Raw genomic sequence first — 15,944 nt, 5'->3', positions numbered from 1 at the left:
AACATTAGGATACCAAAAGCTTGGGATGAAACTTTAATCAAAATAGTAATTAACATTTAAATTTAGAAATTCATATTTAAATCAGAAATTAGGTTTAATAGGTTGAAAATACACATAAAATAGTGATTCAAAAATACCGGATGTTATATTCTCCCTACTTTAATTTTATGATTTATTATTATTTTTTTTTTTCAAAATCTTTAATTGTTGAGGGATGAATTTATGTATGTGTAACTGGTGTATTGTTGGTTTGATAGCCTTGGCAACGTTTTGATCAAATGTGACATATGGTGGCTCATCAGAGGGGTTTCTTTGGTGTAATGCAACCAAAGTCAAGGGTGTTCTCTGGTTATGTTAGGATGGCAAGTTTGTTGTACACAAAGCAATGGGAAATGAAAGATTTTGTCAATAGGAGCAAGCGTATTTTGCTTGACCCAAGCTTCGCTGTAAGTACTCCAATGTAGTTGTAACTACTTCTTTTGCTTGTGTACCTTTTTAAATGTTGCTTTATTGTATGTCCTGTTGGATCGAATTCTATTGAAAGAAGAAGGCAAACTCGAACATATTTCTAGAAAGTATGGCAAAGTATTGTTGAGCTACAAGCTATCGTCCAAACGGTTAGTCATTTAGTCTCTCAATTATTCAGTATTTGTGTTGTTTCTTGAAACTGCAACGTAACTGGTACTGTCTGCTGATGTGTCTATTTTATATAGTATTTTACCCCCGTCCCTTGGTCATAATTAGTAGTGTTTTTGGCTCTTTAGAACCACTTTTATTACTAATTGCTGTTTTCTAGTGTTTTCGTAGATTTGGTTGAATTTTGCAGGGAATTACACTTTTGGAGTATTTTCCCGAGATATTTTGGAGCAATCACGAACATTGGAGAAGCACGACCAGTTTTTATAGCCCAGGGCCGATTAGAGCCATCAAACCGGTGATTAAGGGCTCGGTATAGGTGATACCGGGGCATTTGGACCGAGTATTCAAGACCCGAAGAGGAAACCCTAATTGGCCCGAAGAATTGGAGCCCAATCGTAGTCCAAATAGTGGCCCAAGAGAGCCGCCTGGCCAAAGAGGCTGGCGCCCGGAGGCGCGCCTGGCCGGGCGGGAGAAGCGAAGGTCGGCGCCCGGTGACGCGCCCGGCCGGGCGCGAGATTTAACTTGAAGAGCAAAAAGGCGCGCCCGATCGGGCGGTGCCTCGCCCGATCGGGCGCGTGTAAATATTAGGAGTTAATTTCGTCGTTTAAGTTTGTTTTAGTTTAGGATTTGTACAGAGTATCAATACTCCTCCGTAATACGATTTTAGGATCTCTCTCTCTCTCTCTCTCTCTCTCTTTCTCGCTCTTTACTCTTTCTTTACTCTCTTAATTGTTTTCTTAGATTTTCTTTCTCTTAAACCTTTGTTCTTAATCTACTCTTAATTCCAGATTTATTTTGGTAACGATTTCTCTTCTCTTAATCTTAGTTGTTTATTTTATTCCTTTAAGCATGTCTTGCTTTATTGCTTTGATTAGTTTAGTTTCTATTATGTGTGAGTAGTTCTTTTTATAGGGTTTATGGGGATCCATAAATAATATGAAGGGGTAATTTATTGTTGTTAATTATCAATGCTAGATTAATTTCCTATTGATTGATTTAATGCTCTGTGACTAGATTAGGCCTGATCTTTTATGCATGAGTTTGACAATATTGATTCGAGATTCGACATATGAGAATTGATGTTTAGGTCTAGTTTCAATAGGCGTGTTAATTTATAAATTGTTAGGTCGAGATTCGAAAGATGAGATTTAATACCGGTAAATTAATTGTGTGATTATAATACGTAGCGAAAGCCCTTTATAATCTGATTGATGTATGCATTGATGAATGATCATTATATTCTACCCTGGAATATTATTTATTGGTGAACTTATGCCCTAGATCCTTTTATATATTATTTTCTCCTTATTCTTGATCTCCGTAGTTTAGTTTATTATTCAAATATAAATATTGGTTACCTCATAATCTAGATTATAATAGTTAATTAGGAATAGAAAGATCCGTTTCTCTGTGGATTCGACCCTACTTCCCTATCTATATTAGTTAGAGGATTTAGGAATTACTTTTGATTTGGGGATACGACTTTACCCTGTCATCTGCACACTTGTTGGGTGCTTGCCAATGAAGCAGGTGTTCATAAAAAATTCTTAAAGTACCCAAGGATTGCCCAATAACTCCCTCTGGTGGTGCCTGGCACTGGATATGAAGGGACGAAAGTTATGTCTGATTGATTCATTGTACTAGGACCCATTCAACAAACACGCTAAGATAATAAAGCTGATGGTACCGAATGAATGGTTTTTTTTTTAATTAAATTGATTGTATGTAACCAACCAAATGTGTATTTGGCTTGGCACACAGTTGAAAGGTGTTGATGTACTCTTTCAGATGAGTGGCTCAGAGTGAACAACTAGTAATATTAGTACTTGGAGTCAAAACACTATTGAGTGCATAGATGGCGAAAAGGGTGTACTTATCTATCTGGAGTTTTTATTGTTGTTGGAACTGTATGTTTAAGTTGCAATTTCGATTAATTGGAAAAATTGTGTTATTTGCAGCTCATATTGTGGTGTCCTTATGCTAGCGTGTATTAAATTTTTTGCTAGGCGATTCACCTGGAAGTTTAGTGTGGTAAGTGGTAGTGACGTGCTAGTGTGTCTGTGAAAGGCATGTAATCTTTCCAAACCTATTTTAACTGGATGGTTTTATCACCTTGTAAGGGAAGATTCCTAATGCACAAAATAATCTGCTACTAGATGACGTACAATGTAATGTGAATGAGCTAGGGGATTCATTGGAGTCGTTGCTCCCAACTACAAGGACCTCTACCAGACATCAGCGAGGAGGGATGAAGGTGAACGGTGGCTATTGGGGAATGGTGTCTTCTTAATGTGCCCCCCTATTTTTGTGAATATTTGGTTAACTTAGAGAAACAGTTGTTGGATTTATATTTTTTTGGCTATGGGAAAATTATGTATGTGCCTTTCCTAGATGTGTGATAGGCGACAAGGCATTCTGCAAAGTAACTACTACACTTGTTTTTTGGTGACCTGTTGGTGGTGCACTAGCAGTGTCTTGTTTCACTAAGACACAAAAACTAACTACTACTAAGTTGGTGTAAAAGTAGTATCATGTGTCATAATCCAAAATTGTCTTATCTGGTCATAATGGTACAATTTGAAAGCTAGTACAAGGCTATTTTTCCCATGAATTGTGCCATTATGTATGTGTAGCACAATTGTTTTACTATTCTTCTTCTTCAGTATCACATTTACAGTCCTTTCTGTTCATAGTAGTACAAATTGCTACGAAAAATTTATCACTTGCACATTTATTTAGCACATATTTATCCCTTTGCAACGTATGGGTATAAATATCTATTTGTAAAGTTCCATTTGTGAATATTAGTTTACTTGTTGCACTACACTTGCAGAAAACATGGAGTTCATATAAGGAATCATGCAACATTTGAAAACATTTCCCAACACATTAACTTACATTATCTTAATCAAATCCAAAATTAGTCCAATATGTAGTTAAACTCCGAGAAACAACAAAATGTCTTTGAATCTACTAATTAAAAGTACAACACAACAAACAATTTAAGTTGTAAAGACTGCATCTTGACCACTCCATTGTCGTCGTACGTCCTCATATGTCTTTTCCGAACCCCCACTGGTGGTTCGACCCATCGAAAGCCAGTCCAGAGTTGAACTAGTGGTTGTTTGTGTCAACCTCCTCGTCCAAACGACATTCGTTGTTGAGCTCCACGAACTCAGGCAATTGGCTTGAGTTGCTACTTTGTGGTGGAGGGGTTGCCTAAATATGAAGCAATAAAATTGGACTTAAACTTAACAAAATTAAAATTTGATTAGACATCATAGACATGAATGTAAACTAGTAGATTACCTTGAACTCAGCATCCACGACCATGTCATTTAGAACAATCGATCCGTAAGAGAAATTGGGCCTTAGTTGTTGTGGCTTCCAAAATAACAGAACTCCTCCTAACATCCCATCTCCTTCCGGTCCAAAATGCTCGACTTCATATTCGCCAGGGAGATTACGAATAATTAAAATCTTCACATATTTGTAGCCAACTCAACCCTCTAGTACGATTAGTAAAAGGGGATTAAATTTGTCATGCAGTTTTGCAAACTAATCGACAAAGGAGGGCCTTGTGCAGCCTCAGGTGTTCCACAAAGAACCACTTATCCGCACTCCACCACACCAGCTACTCCCCTTTGTTCTCCCATATAACTAACCTGGTGATAGCGTCTATGAATGGGTATATAATCGTCCAGCCGCCGCTTCATTGTGCACCCCTAATTTTGTAGCCTAATGTAGGTATTTGCAATGTCGACCTTCATCATGTGCAACGTATCCGTGTACGAGCCAACGAACATGTGGCGCCAATTCATAGTGAAACTGTAACTAATTACGAAATCGGTGTTCAAATTAGGCTTCATGTTAATTATTTTAGCCAACTCTGGCGGTACAGCGATCATAGAGGACGAGGAATGAAACTCATTTAATACCTAAAACAACCTCACAACAACTCCTTCATTACAGCAGCCCAACAAGTCCTCCAAAAGTGGAAGATGTCCCAGAACATGGGTGCCATCCTCTAGCAGCATGAAATCAGTTAGGCAGCACATCGAATGTAAAAGGTGTGCTCTCACTTTGGACATGGGTTGATAGATTTTATTCAATAGTTGGTAGTTGCTTCTAAAGTACTTCATTGGTTTCCCTTGCAATTTTTTGGAAGTACAGTAATGGTTGTTCTGGGTGCGGTAAAATTGGTTGAAGAGAGTTTGAAGGTTGAGTTTGTTGGAACATGGCATTTGCTATGGTTGCAGCTATAATTCGGATTTGGGATGGGTGTTGTTAGTGAGGGAGTTAAAATGTTGAAGACAAGGCCAATCCTCTTGTACTCTGACTTAGGTAGATAAGTAAAATTGAGGGAAATGAAATTTAAACTAAAATTTCTGGAAGGGTGTAGGGAATATTTCAAGCATTATCCCTAGCTTGAACCCCACTGTGATCATATACTAAAGTACGGTGGCGTCCAAAGGGAAAGAAGATAGAGCAAAAAAGTCTCCAACAAGTTTTAGGAACTTGTAAACCGTTCACAGGGTGAAGGTTACACCCCTTAACGATCCAAGAGATCGTCAACTCCAATAGGTCTGGAACCATGACTAGTAGTTCGGGGATGAAGGTACAAATCCAACCTAAAAGAGATTAAACCTGCCCTAATAATAAGCCTCTACTTTATTTTGATCGTATTCATGTGCGTTTTCTGACTAACATGCAATCAATAGGATTAACCCTAAACCTGTTTATCTATGTTGGTTGAATATTAATGCACAAATAAAACTATTATTGGCGATCACTTGAATTATAATCATATTAACCCTAAACAAGATTATTAATTATCTTATGAAGCGTGATTAGAAGTACCAATTCCCTTTAAACATGCATAAAATGCGTGATCAAGCAATAACAATAAATATAAAGCAACATAAATAATAATAATAATAATAATAATAATAATAATAATAATAATAATAATAATAATAATAATAATAATAATAATAATAATAATAATAATAATAATAATAATAATAATAATAATAATAATAATAATAATAATCATCATCATCATCATAATAATAATAATAATTATAAAAATAATCATGTTAAAACATAATATTAATAGCAAGATCCTAGGCATGATACTAACAAGATTAATAACAAACCCTAGCATGTCGCTAAGCAATAACGAACAAATATTTAACCCTAACACGATACTAACAATCATAAATATTAGGAAGGATATAAAAGGCATCATACTTTTAATCATACTTAACATTAGGATTTTTTAGTTGTTACCCTAAACATGATACTAGGAAGATCAAAGCACCCTAACATGACGCTAGGAATCAAAATAACAACCTAAGCATGATTTCTACATCATAATATCAACAAAAACCATTAAAGCACTTACTCGGATGCCTCGTACCTCTTTCTAATAACAAAATACACGCGTTAGTAACTTCAAGGAAAATAATAAACAAAATAATTAAATTAAATAATTGAAAGAGAGATTTGGGACCAAACCCTCAGAAATTAAAACCTTTCACGTCTAGGGCGAAGGCAACTTCGAACAATGCTAGGTGTTTCTTGGTCTTATGAATGCGGAATTTTGCTTGAGAAAAGGTTAGTTTAGAAAAAAGAGAGAGAGAGAATAAGCTTCGAGAGAGAAGAGAATTAGAGAACTTTTGAGAATTGGTGATTGTTGGTGATGAAAAACAGAGATTTAAGGAGGCTATTTATAGAGAAAATTAGCCAAAAATATAGAAAAACATATTAGAGTTTCGACGAGGAAAAAATAAGTTAGCGCCAGGCGCTAATATCTGGCGTTAGGCGCTAATTAATTTTTTCATGCATTTTCTAAATTCAGATAAAAATTAGCCGTACAAAAGGGTAAAATCATATTTTCCTTAAAAACACTCTTTTATTCTGATTAAAACTCTAAAAAGTCAACAAAAGTCAATTTATCAATACTAATTGAATTAGGAATGAAAAGAACCTTCTAGAAGAATCTAGAAAACTAAAACCAATCCTAATTGCATTAGGAATGATAAATCCATATTAGGCCCTCCTCTAGATCATTGGGCCGCATATAAGGCTCAAACCGGGCCCAGTTTAGTAATTTGGCCATAACTTCCTCATTATTCATCGGAATTGGGCTTATAATATATCGTTAGAAAGCTCTTTTCAAACCCCATCCAACTACACCATTATTGGACCCATACTATGGACCAATCAATCTGGATTTGCTGTTTTCTTAAAATAGGTTTTCAAAAACAGAGAGAAAAGAAAAGAAAATAAAACTATCCGCAACACTAGGCTTTCCACACTTTCACTTCATTCGATTATAATTCGACATGAAAGGTACTCATCACCGGGTTTGGTTTTGGGGAGACACAAATGGGTGTCTACAGAAGCCCCCACTTTGACTGAGTTTGGAGAAACGCAAGTTTCGAAAAACGATAGTCAAAGTATATAGGGACGGAGAATGATTCAGAACGTTCTGCGATCCTAAATCACTCTTGTAACACCAATACCTGCAAACTAGCGTTAGTTAAATAGACAAAAGAGTTAAGAAATGCGTATCTTGCACTGTCGAGCACCGACTCTGAAGGTAACCGATTTGCTGCTGCATTGCTGTATTCCTATATTTTTTACGACCTCCTGCAAGCTAGAGAATGTCGCCTGAAGACTGCTACGCTTGTAACTGCCTCCAATTCCGCCATGATAAACTTCTGCAAGCTAGAGAACCCCATCGAAGATTGCTTCGCTTGAAACGACCTTCTAGCACTTTGTGACCATCTTCCGCAAGCCAGGGAACACGATCGAAGACAACTTCGCTTGAAATCACCTTCAGTTTTCTGTGAAAACTCTCCGCAATCTAGGGAACGCTGCCAAAGATATCCTCGCTTGAAGCTATCCTCATTTGTTGCGATAATATTCCTAGGAAAATTACCGAAGACCCACGCTTGTTGATCTTTAAAAGCTCGCTTAAACTTTGCTTCCGCTATGCCTGTACGTCGGCGCTTTTGCTGCTTTTGAACCTGTATGTCGGTGATTTTTGCTGAATTTTGAACCAATATGTCGGTGCTTTCTACTAAATTTTGAACCAGTATGTCGGTGTCTTGCGATGAACCAATGCTTAGGCGCTTTAAGCTAAGTGAGACGATCATTCATCAGGTCCATCACTTTATGCGATTGTAATCAAGCCGATTACTAAATCATGTCAAATTACTTAGAGGGGCTAACTAGCATACCAAGGAACCCAAAATATATTGCAAGAAGTTGGAATATCCGCACTGAGTGGCTGAACAGTCTGTCGCCGCTGAGATATTACTAGCGCCGCATATTTGGCTCTAGTGCCAGACACTGGCACTAGCGATAGGCTCTAGCCTTATCGTGTGGCGCCAAGTCCTGTAGCTTGGCGCTAGAGTCGGATTTTCCATAAATACCCCTTTCTTCTTCATTTCCGCTGCTGCTACTCGTTTTTGCTCGAGAATCGCTCGTGAACTTCCATTTACTCGTTCTTGCTCGTTTCTGAACCGAATTCGCTCAAATTTGTTTCATATCAAAGCTTATTCCATCCATTTTCTCGATGTATGTAAGTTTTTCCCAAACTCACTCCGGTTTTAATGAATTTTGCATAAGTTTGTTCACGAATTTCTTGAAAATTCGAAACTTAAATTGCTTAATTCTCTTTGTTTGTCAAGTTTTATGCCATGAAATTGCTTGATTATGTTTATATATTGCCTTGGGAGTATTTTGAGACTTGTTTGACTCAATTTGGTGAAGAAACGAACGAATCACCATTGTTGGACCTGTTAAGGCCGGGAAGACAATGTGGCTTGTTCTTGATGTTTTTGCTAGCAATTCTTGTCCATTTTGTCACAATAATTACTATAGTATTGCAAGAAATTATTTGAATGCTTGAAAAATGTCGTATATGCTCAATTTGAATTTGTGCTCTGTTTTAGTACTACGTACTCTGTTTTTTGCGAACATAGTATCATGCGTCTAGGCGAACCTTAGATACTATAGAACCTTAATTCATGATGATTTTGCACAATGTAGCATGGCTAGACAGCGAGGTTCGGGTTCACGGTCCCGAGACGTACGACGGGAGTACGAGCCCGTAGAGGATGACGCCGACCCGTCCACTTCTCTAGGCCCTCTCCCTGAGTGGGATGAGCGGACTCTATACTTCTCCCCCGTCCACCACATTTCTGAGAGGGTGCAACGTGGGATCACAGTTGGTAGGACGCGCTTCCATGGTTCGGGTTACGATACCTTGGGCGACCTGTAAAAGATGTATATTGGCAATGACGGAGAGGTGACACTTCTTTGGGAGTCTTGCGGACTGACTGCGCTTTTTGAAACCTCAGAGGCCATGATTGCCTCTAGCGGGGGTCATCACGTGGTTCGTGCTCTAGTGGAGTTCTTTTGGGACACCACCAACACTTTCCATTTTCCTTGGGGTGAGATGATGGTCACCCCGACCAACTTCAATCTTATTTCGGGACTGGAGTTTAGCTCCGTTGCGCTGCCATTTGACAACGAGATCAGCGTATTTTCTCCTGAGGTCGAGGAGCTGTTGGGTCCGATTGCTGTTCGGGCTCGTGCTGAGGTAGAATCGACTCAGTTCAGTGCCAAGGGGATTTGCCGTTCGACTCTACCAGCGACTTTCGATGATGATGCGACCACACGGGAGCAGCGGGTGCGCATCTTTGTGCTTATCTTGCTGTCAGGGACGTTCTCCCCAGACAAGGGTAGTAGAATGCTGCTTTACTACTTACCTGTGGTCCGTGATCTAGGTTTGATCGGGACTTCTGACTGGGCCATCTTGGCCTATGCTGACTTCATTCGAGCGTTACGAGACTCGTGTCGACACCGGTCCTTCATAGGGAACGTCGCTTTATCCGCCTTTTGGAGGGTCGTAGAGGTATACTTTATCTCTATTTAAAGTTAGCTCTAAGCTTTGGTTAGCACTTGCTGATGCTTTTTTCCTTTTGTAGATCTGGTTCTACGAGTACTTTCCCTCGGTTGCGCCGGCGAGAGCGTCGCCGCACAGATTTCCAGTGAGTGCCTCCTGGGGAAGCCGCCGCGCTGGGATGTCTACTGCTTATGTTCGAGATCAGATCATCTCGGTATGGTTCTTTATATATTTGAACACTTTGCATTACCTTCGATGGATTCTTATCTAATAGGCATTCTTTGCAGGAGCCTGACGTGTTGTACCGGCTGAGGGTCGGCTTGGTTGTCCCTGGGTTAGCCGCGCAGTATACTGCTAAGCGTTAATACTTCTTGGGGACATATGGAGCGATTGCATACCTTGGAGAGAGGGTTGCTATTCAGCATTTCTCGGACACTTTTATCGTTCCTACTCCTCCACCGCGTCACATGTTCAATGCCGCGAGGTTGGTGAGCATGTCAAAGAGAGCTGGTACCCCTTGGCGATCTTATACGATCCTTGGGCGGTGCTATGAGGAGGAGCTACTGCCGTTGTTAGCTCTAGTCCCTGTACTGGCTGAGGAGGTGGCGGTATGATTTTTAGCTTTTACCTTTCGTTAAGTAGCTCCCAAGCAATGTTTTACTGACTTTAATGTACTTTTATCAGGCTGGACCTACTGAGTTCGTGCCACCTCATATGTCCATCCACTATCAGGAGACATACGGACCGATTGAGGAGATAATTCCTCCGGCTCCTAAGGGTGAGTGCTTCGTGGAGCGGTCGATCCCTCGTCATCAGACTCGGGTAAGCTTATTTATTTGCAACTTTTGTCCATATATGTTATGCATCATTACTGACTTTATTTCCTTGACAGTTCTCGCGCGAGGTGGTCACGGCGATGGCACGGTGCATAGATGCCTTCTGGAGCCAGCTCATTCAGATGAGGAATGTGGCTACATGTCGTCGCGACGACGTCGTTCAGGAGGTAGTTTTCTTTCTTAATTTTGCATTATTGCTTTTATTTTGCTTGTTTTTTATTTAATTTCTTTTTCAGGGTCACCCCATTCCTTCTCGTACCCGTACGAGACCAGAGGTGCAAAGAGAGCCGGCGAGGTCTAGCTCGAGACGTCATCGTACTGGTTCTGGCGGTCGGGGTGGTTGTTCTGAGGCTGCCCAGACCAAGGTGGTGGAGGGCTCGGGCTCTTCATCTGAGGGTGCACATGCTGCGCCGGTAGGCCAGGGAGAGGCTACCTCGGCTCTTAGAGGTGGTTGTATGTACGAGGTCGGCTCGTCATCGTAGCAGCCTCAGCCTCAGGTTGATCTTGGGTGGACGGGTCCCGTGCTGAGTTTTCCACCTCCCGAGGAGACTGGAGCTGGAGCTGGAGCTAGTGGAGAGGTTACTCCTCATACGACGCAGTTCTATGAGATGATGGGTGTACGTCCTCCGGCGCCGTAGTTTATTCTTGTGCTTTTTTATTATTTTTACTTTGTATAGAACTTTGCCTTTATGTAGACTCATTATTTAGACATATTTGTATATACGTGCTACAATGAGTTTATTTTATATTTACATATTGTTTATCATTTTTTTCATTTTTATGTGCATGTTTGTGTGTGCAAAGAATTGTGATAATTAATTTTGCGCAAAAATTCCAATTGCGTCATTTTTATTATTGGTGGAGGGTATCCGACTTTCTCCCCCAAAAAGAAAAAATTAAAAAAATAAAAGTAAAAATATTGAATTTATAAAAACTTAAAAGTTAAGTCTAAATAAAATCCAAAAAAAAAATATAATATAATGTATATATTAATTAAGAAAAAGGAAAATATAATTTAGAAAAAAAAAGGTATAAAAAGAATAAAAAATCGTAAAGTCATTAGTCAGACTCGAATCAGGCAAAAAACACGGATTTGAATTGCTCATATGATAAGTCACGTCAGCGCCATCTGGCGCCACGCGTTTTGGGTTAGCGCCAGGCGCTACTCTTAGCGTTTGGCGCCAGGCTCTAGCGTCAGGCGCCAATGTCTGGCGTCTGGCGCTGATGAGCGCTGGCTCTGAATCCCTTCAGGATTAAAACTGTGCCGAATTTGTGCATAAATAGCCCCCTGCCCAGCCGATTTTCTTCATAATTTCAGCAGATTAAATATAACCTTAGCTCTTTAAAAAATAATAATCATGTTTCTAGTCTCTAAAAGTTTTACCAACTTCACTCATGAATGGTGTCGGTCTCTAACTGCCAAGGAGAGAAAAGAGTTAGATGTTTTTCATATGGGGGGTATTTATGGTGTTAAGGGGGTAGATCTTGATGTAGACATTATTCATACCGCCTTAAAATATTGGGATGTTGATACGCATTGTTTTAGATTAAAGTATGATGAAATTAGCCCTTTGCCGGAAGAATTCGGTGCTATCTTAGGCTTCCCTGCATTAGATCTTGTAGTAATCCCTAGAATAAATGAATATTATTATAAGGATTTTGAGCACTTCTTTAATCTAAAAGACAAAGATCTAACAAAGATAGTAGATGGTAGTATAGTTAATTTGAAAGAATTTGCTCGCCATTATTTTGATAGACCTTATTATGAGTTTTTCATGTTTATAGAAGAAGGGCTTTCCTTTTTTGCATGTTTAATCAATATCTTCTCATTAGTGGTAGAACTAATGAGGGTCAAGCAATCATATCAACTGTTTTGGAGCAGATTGAATCTGGGAGAAATCCAATTCCATTAATTGTTGGAGAGACTATGCTTAGTCTTGATGAATTAAAGAAGAATCCAAAAGCACCTTTTCGGGGCTCTCCAATTTTATTACAGGTAGAAAAATAATATTTTTAATTACAGAAATCAAAAACATATTTTTGTATAGTAATAATAATTTATTTGCATTGAATTTTTTTTACAGATGTGGCTAATGGAAAGACTAGAATTAATTAGTCCTCCAGACAATATTGAAAAGTACACTCCAAACTGCTTTATGAGAAGGAAGAAACGCTTCTCTAAGATGGGGCGCCATGAATGGAAGAAGGTCTTCGGGTCTTGCAATTTTACCATCAAGTGGGTCATCCCTTGGTGGAAAATAGAAAAGATGGTTGGTGTCAACAAGCAACCTTTCTGCTGTCTTCCAAGCTTGTCCCGAATGACTTTTTATTATCCCTGCAGGGTAAAAAGACAGTACGGCCTACTTCAAACAATTCCTTCCGGGGATCTTCGTCGTCCCTATGAATTTCCTGTCTCTCAAGAAGTAGACAAATTTTATGCTTATTGGAGCGCTAGACCTTTATGGGAAGTGGTTACCCAAAAGGTTCCTCCTTCCTTGCCCAATGATGTGAAGAAGTGGCTTCTGAAGAAACCTTCAAAGGACATGAAGAAAAATCAGAGTAAAACTGATGTGAAGAGTCTTCTAGGTGACAAAGTGATTCCTGTTAAGGAACACTTGGGTGAAAGAGTTGAGTTCAAAACACCTACAATGCCTAAGAAAAAAATCTCTACGAAGGATAAAGGAAAGAGAAAAGTTGACACTATAGTGAAGAAGGCTTTGGTAGAGAAGAAACACGGGGTCCTAGCTAAGGGAGAAACTATTTACTCTAAAATTGAATGTAGGTCCTCTAAAGGATGCCTACTAGCTAAAGTTATGGATGAAGAAGAGGATGCAGATAAAAATTGGAAGAGAGCAAAGAAAGAAAAAAAAAAGATTAAAGCATTGCTTAACTTTCAATTATTAGACTTTGTTTTAAATTCAAAGTTAATTTATTTAAGCTTTATTTAAATTCCATCAATAATGCAATTGTTAATTTATTTTATTAATGAAATTGCAGCTTTTTTTAAAAAAATTATATTATCTCCTTTAAATTTAATTTATTAAAGCAATGAAAACTGAAAATTTAATTTTCCAGAAATTTTTTCGAGTACGGAAGTCAAAATTTTTTGAAAAACACCGAAATATTCCCAGGTACTTTCCAGAAAATTAGCGTCGCGCTTTTACGACCAGCGCTAGAGTCTGGCGTCTGGCGACAAGAGTTATCGTCTGGCGCTAATGTCCATCAATTGGCGCCAGGATTTTTTCTGTGACGCCGATGTTTCGTCAATCTTCTGTCAAATTTATTTTTACGCCTGGGATGTGAGGTTTGAAAAAAATAAAGTGGCCGCACCCGTAAAGGGTTTCCTATGTATCCTTTCTTAAGGAATCAGGCCAAACGTAGCTCTCTTGAGTATCCTACTCAAGTAATTATGGGTAGTACTTCTTAAGTTGGTCAAGATTTGTCATGTTCGAGAACTCATTGCCATCCATATCAGTTAATTTGTTGCACCTCCTGACAGGATTGTTTTGACAATATAGGGTCCAGACCAATTAGGCCTAAATTTTCCCCTTTAGATCTAAAACATTTTTCCTTAATGCTTTTAACACAGAGTCTCCTACTTTGATGTTTCTTGTCTTGACCTTCTTATTAAAATGCCTAGCCATACACGAGTTTGGTAGCATTGAGTATGATGTAAAGCCTCTAGTCGTTTTTCATCAAGTTGAATTAGCTCCTCATATCTCACCCTAGTCCATTCAACTTCATCGAGTTTTCTTTCTAATACAATGCGTAGAGATGGTATCTCTAGCTCTACAGGTTGTACGACATCCATTCCATAAACCAAGGAAAATGGCGTATTTCCTGTTGATGTGCGAATTGACGTGCGATAACCCCACAATGCGAAGTGGAGTTTGTCAGGCCAATATTTGTAATTTTCCATCATTTTCTCGATGATAGTCTTTAAATTTTTATTAGCCGCTTCGACTGCTCCGTTTGCCCGAGGTCTATAAGGAGAAGAATGATGATGTTGAATACCATATTTTTGTAGCAATTCTTCGCACTCGGCTTGAAAGTGAGTTCCATTGTCACTTATCATTTCATGTGGGACTCCATATCGACAAATAATATTTCTTTCGATAAAGAGTGCTACATGTTTTGCAGTGAGTTTAGTGTATGATTGTGCTTCGACCCACTTTGTGAAGTAATCAATTACCACTAAGATATATTCGCGACCTCCTATTCCTGGGGGAGTGATTTTACCAATAATTTAAATTCCCCATGTAGAGAATGGCCGTGGCGAAGTGTGGGTGTAGAGTAGAGATGGAGGAACATGTTGTAGATTGGCGTAAATTTGGCACTTAGGGCATCTTTTTACGTATTGATGGCAATCCCTATTCATGGTAGTCCAATAGTATCCTTCTCGCATTATCTTTTGGACTAGCATTTTGCCATTTACGTGAGTTCCACAAATTCCTTCGTGGACTATCATCATTGCTCTTTGAGCATCCTTTTTTCCTACACATAAGAGAGCTAGACCCTTAGGTACCCTTTTGTGTAACTCATTGTCTATGAGTACGTATTGGGAAGCCAAGAGCCTTAATGCTCGTTTTGCTCTTTTGTCAGCATGGGGAGGGTATTCTCCTTTGGTGACATAGTTGAGTATATCCGTATACCACGGTTCTTCTTCTTCATCCTCTTGAATCACTTCATCATCTTCTATAGCTTGTATATAAGTCGGTTTATGCCTTTTTTCTATAGTACAGTTAGAGGCATTTGCTCGATTTCCGTAGGAATCCTAACCATTGAGGCTAGTCTTGCTAAGGCATCAGCAAATTAATTTTCTTCTCTAGGTAGATACGTGTATTCCACCCTCTCTAATTGATTAGTGAGAGTTTCCAGATAAGTTTGGTAAGGGGCTAGACTTTCTCTCCTTACTTTCCATCTTTTAGAGATTTGATTGATGATCAATGAAGAGTCTCCGAATATTCGTAATTTTTTCACTCCCAATGCCAAAGCTGTTTCAAGGCCTACCACGCATGCTTCGTATTCAGCAGCGTTGTTGGTAACGTCGAAATCAAGCTTTATGGATATTAGAACATGCTCTTATTTAGGTGATACTAGTAACACTCCAACGCCACATCCCTTTTGGTTTGAGGCTCCTTCGAAGTATAAGGTCCAAGTATCGTCTTCGGTGACCATCAAGTCTTCGTCTGGAAATTCATTATCGTGTATTAGCGTCGAATCTTCTATTGGAAAGTCTGCTAGAAAATCCGAAACCACAGATCCTTTGATAGCTTTTTGGGGCATGAATCTTACGTCAAATTGGGCTAAGTTGACTATCCATCTTGATATGCGCCCATTGAGTGTAGATTTCTCGAATAAATACTTGAGTGGATCCAATCGGGAAACTACAAAGACTGTATGCACGAGCATGTAATGTCTTAACTTGGTTGTGGCCCACACCAATGCGAGGCACAATTTCTCAAGTAGTGTATAGCGTACTTCATACTCGAGCATCTTTTTGCTTAGATATTAGATCGCGTTTCCTTTACCTTCTACTTCTTGCG

This window comes from Chenopodium album, chromosome 8 (assembly GCF_948465745.1).
Source record: "Chenopodium album chromosome 8, dcCheAlbu1.1, whole genome shotgun sequence".
Classification (NCBI taxonomy): domain Eukaryota; kingdom Viridiplantae; phylum Streptophyta; class Magnoliopsida; order Caryophyllales; family Amaranthaceae; genus Chenopodium; species Chenopodium album.
Note: the sequence above shows the minus strand (reverse complement) of the source record.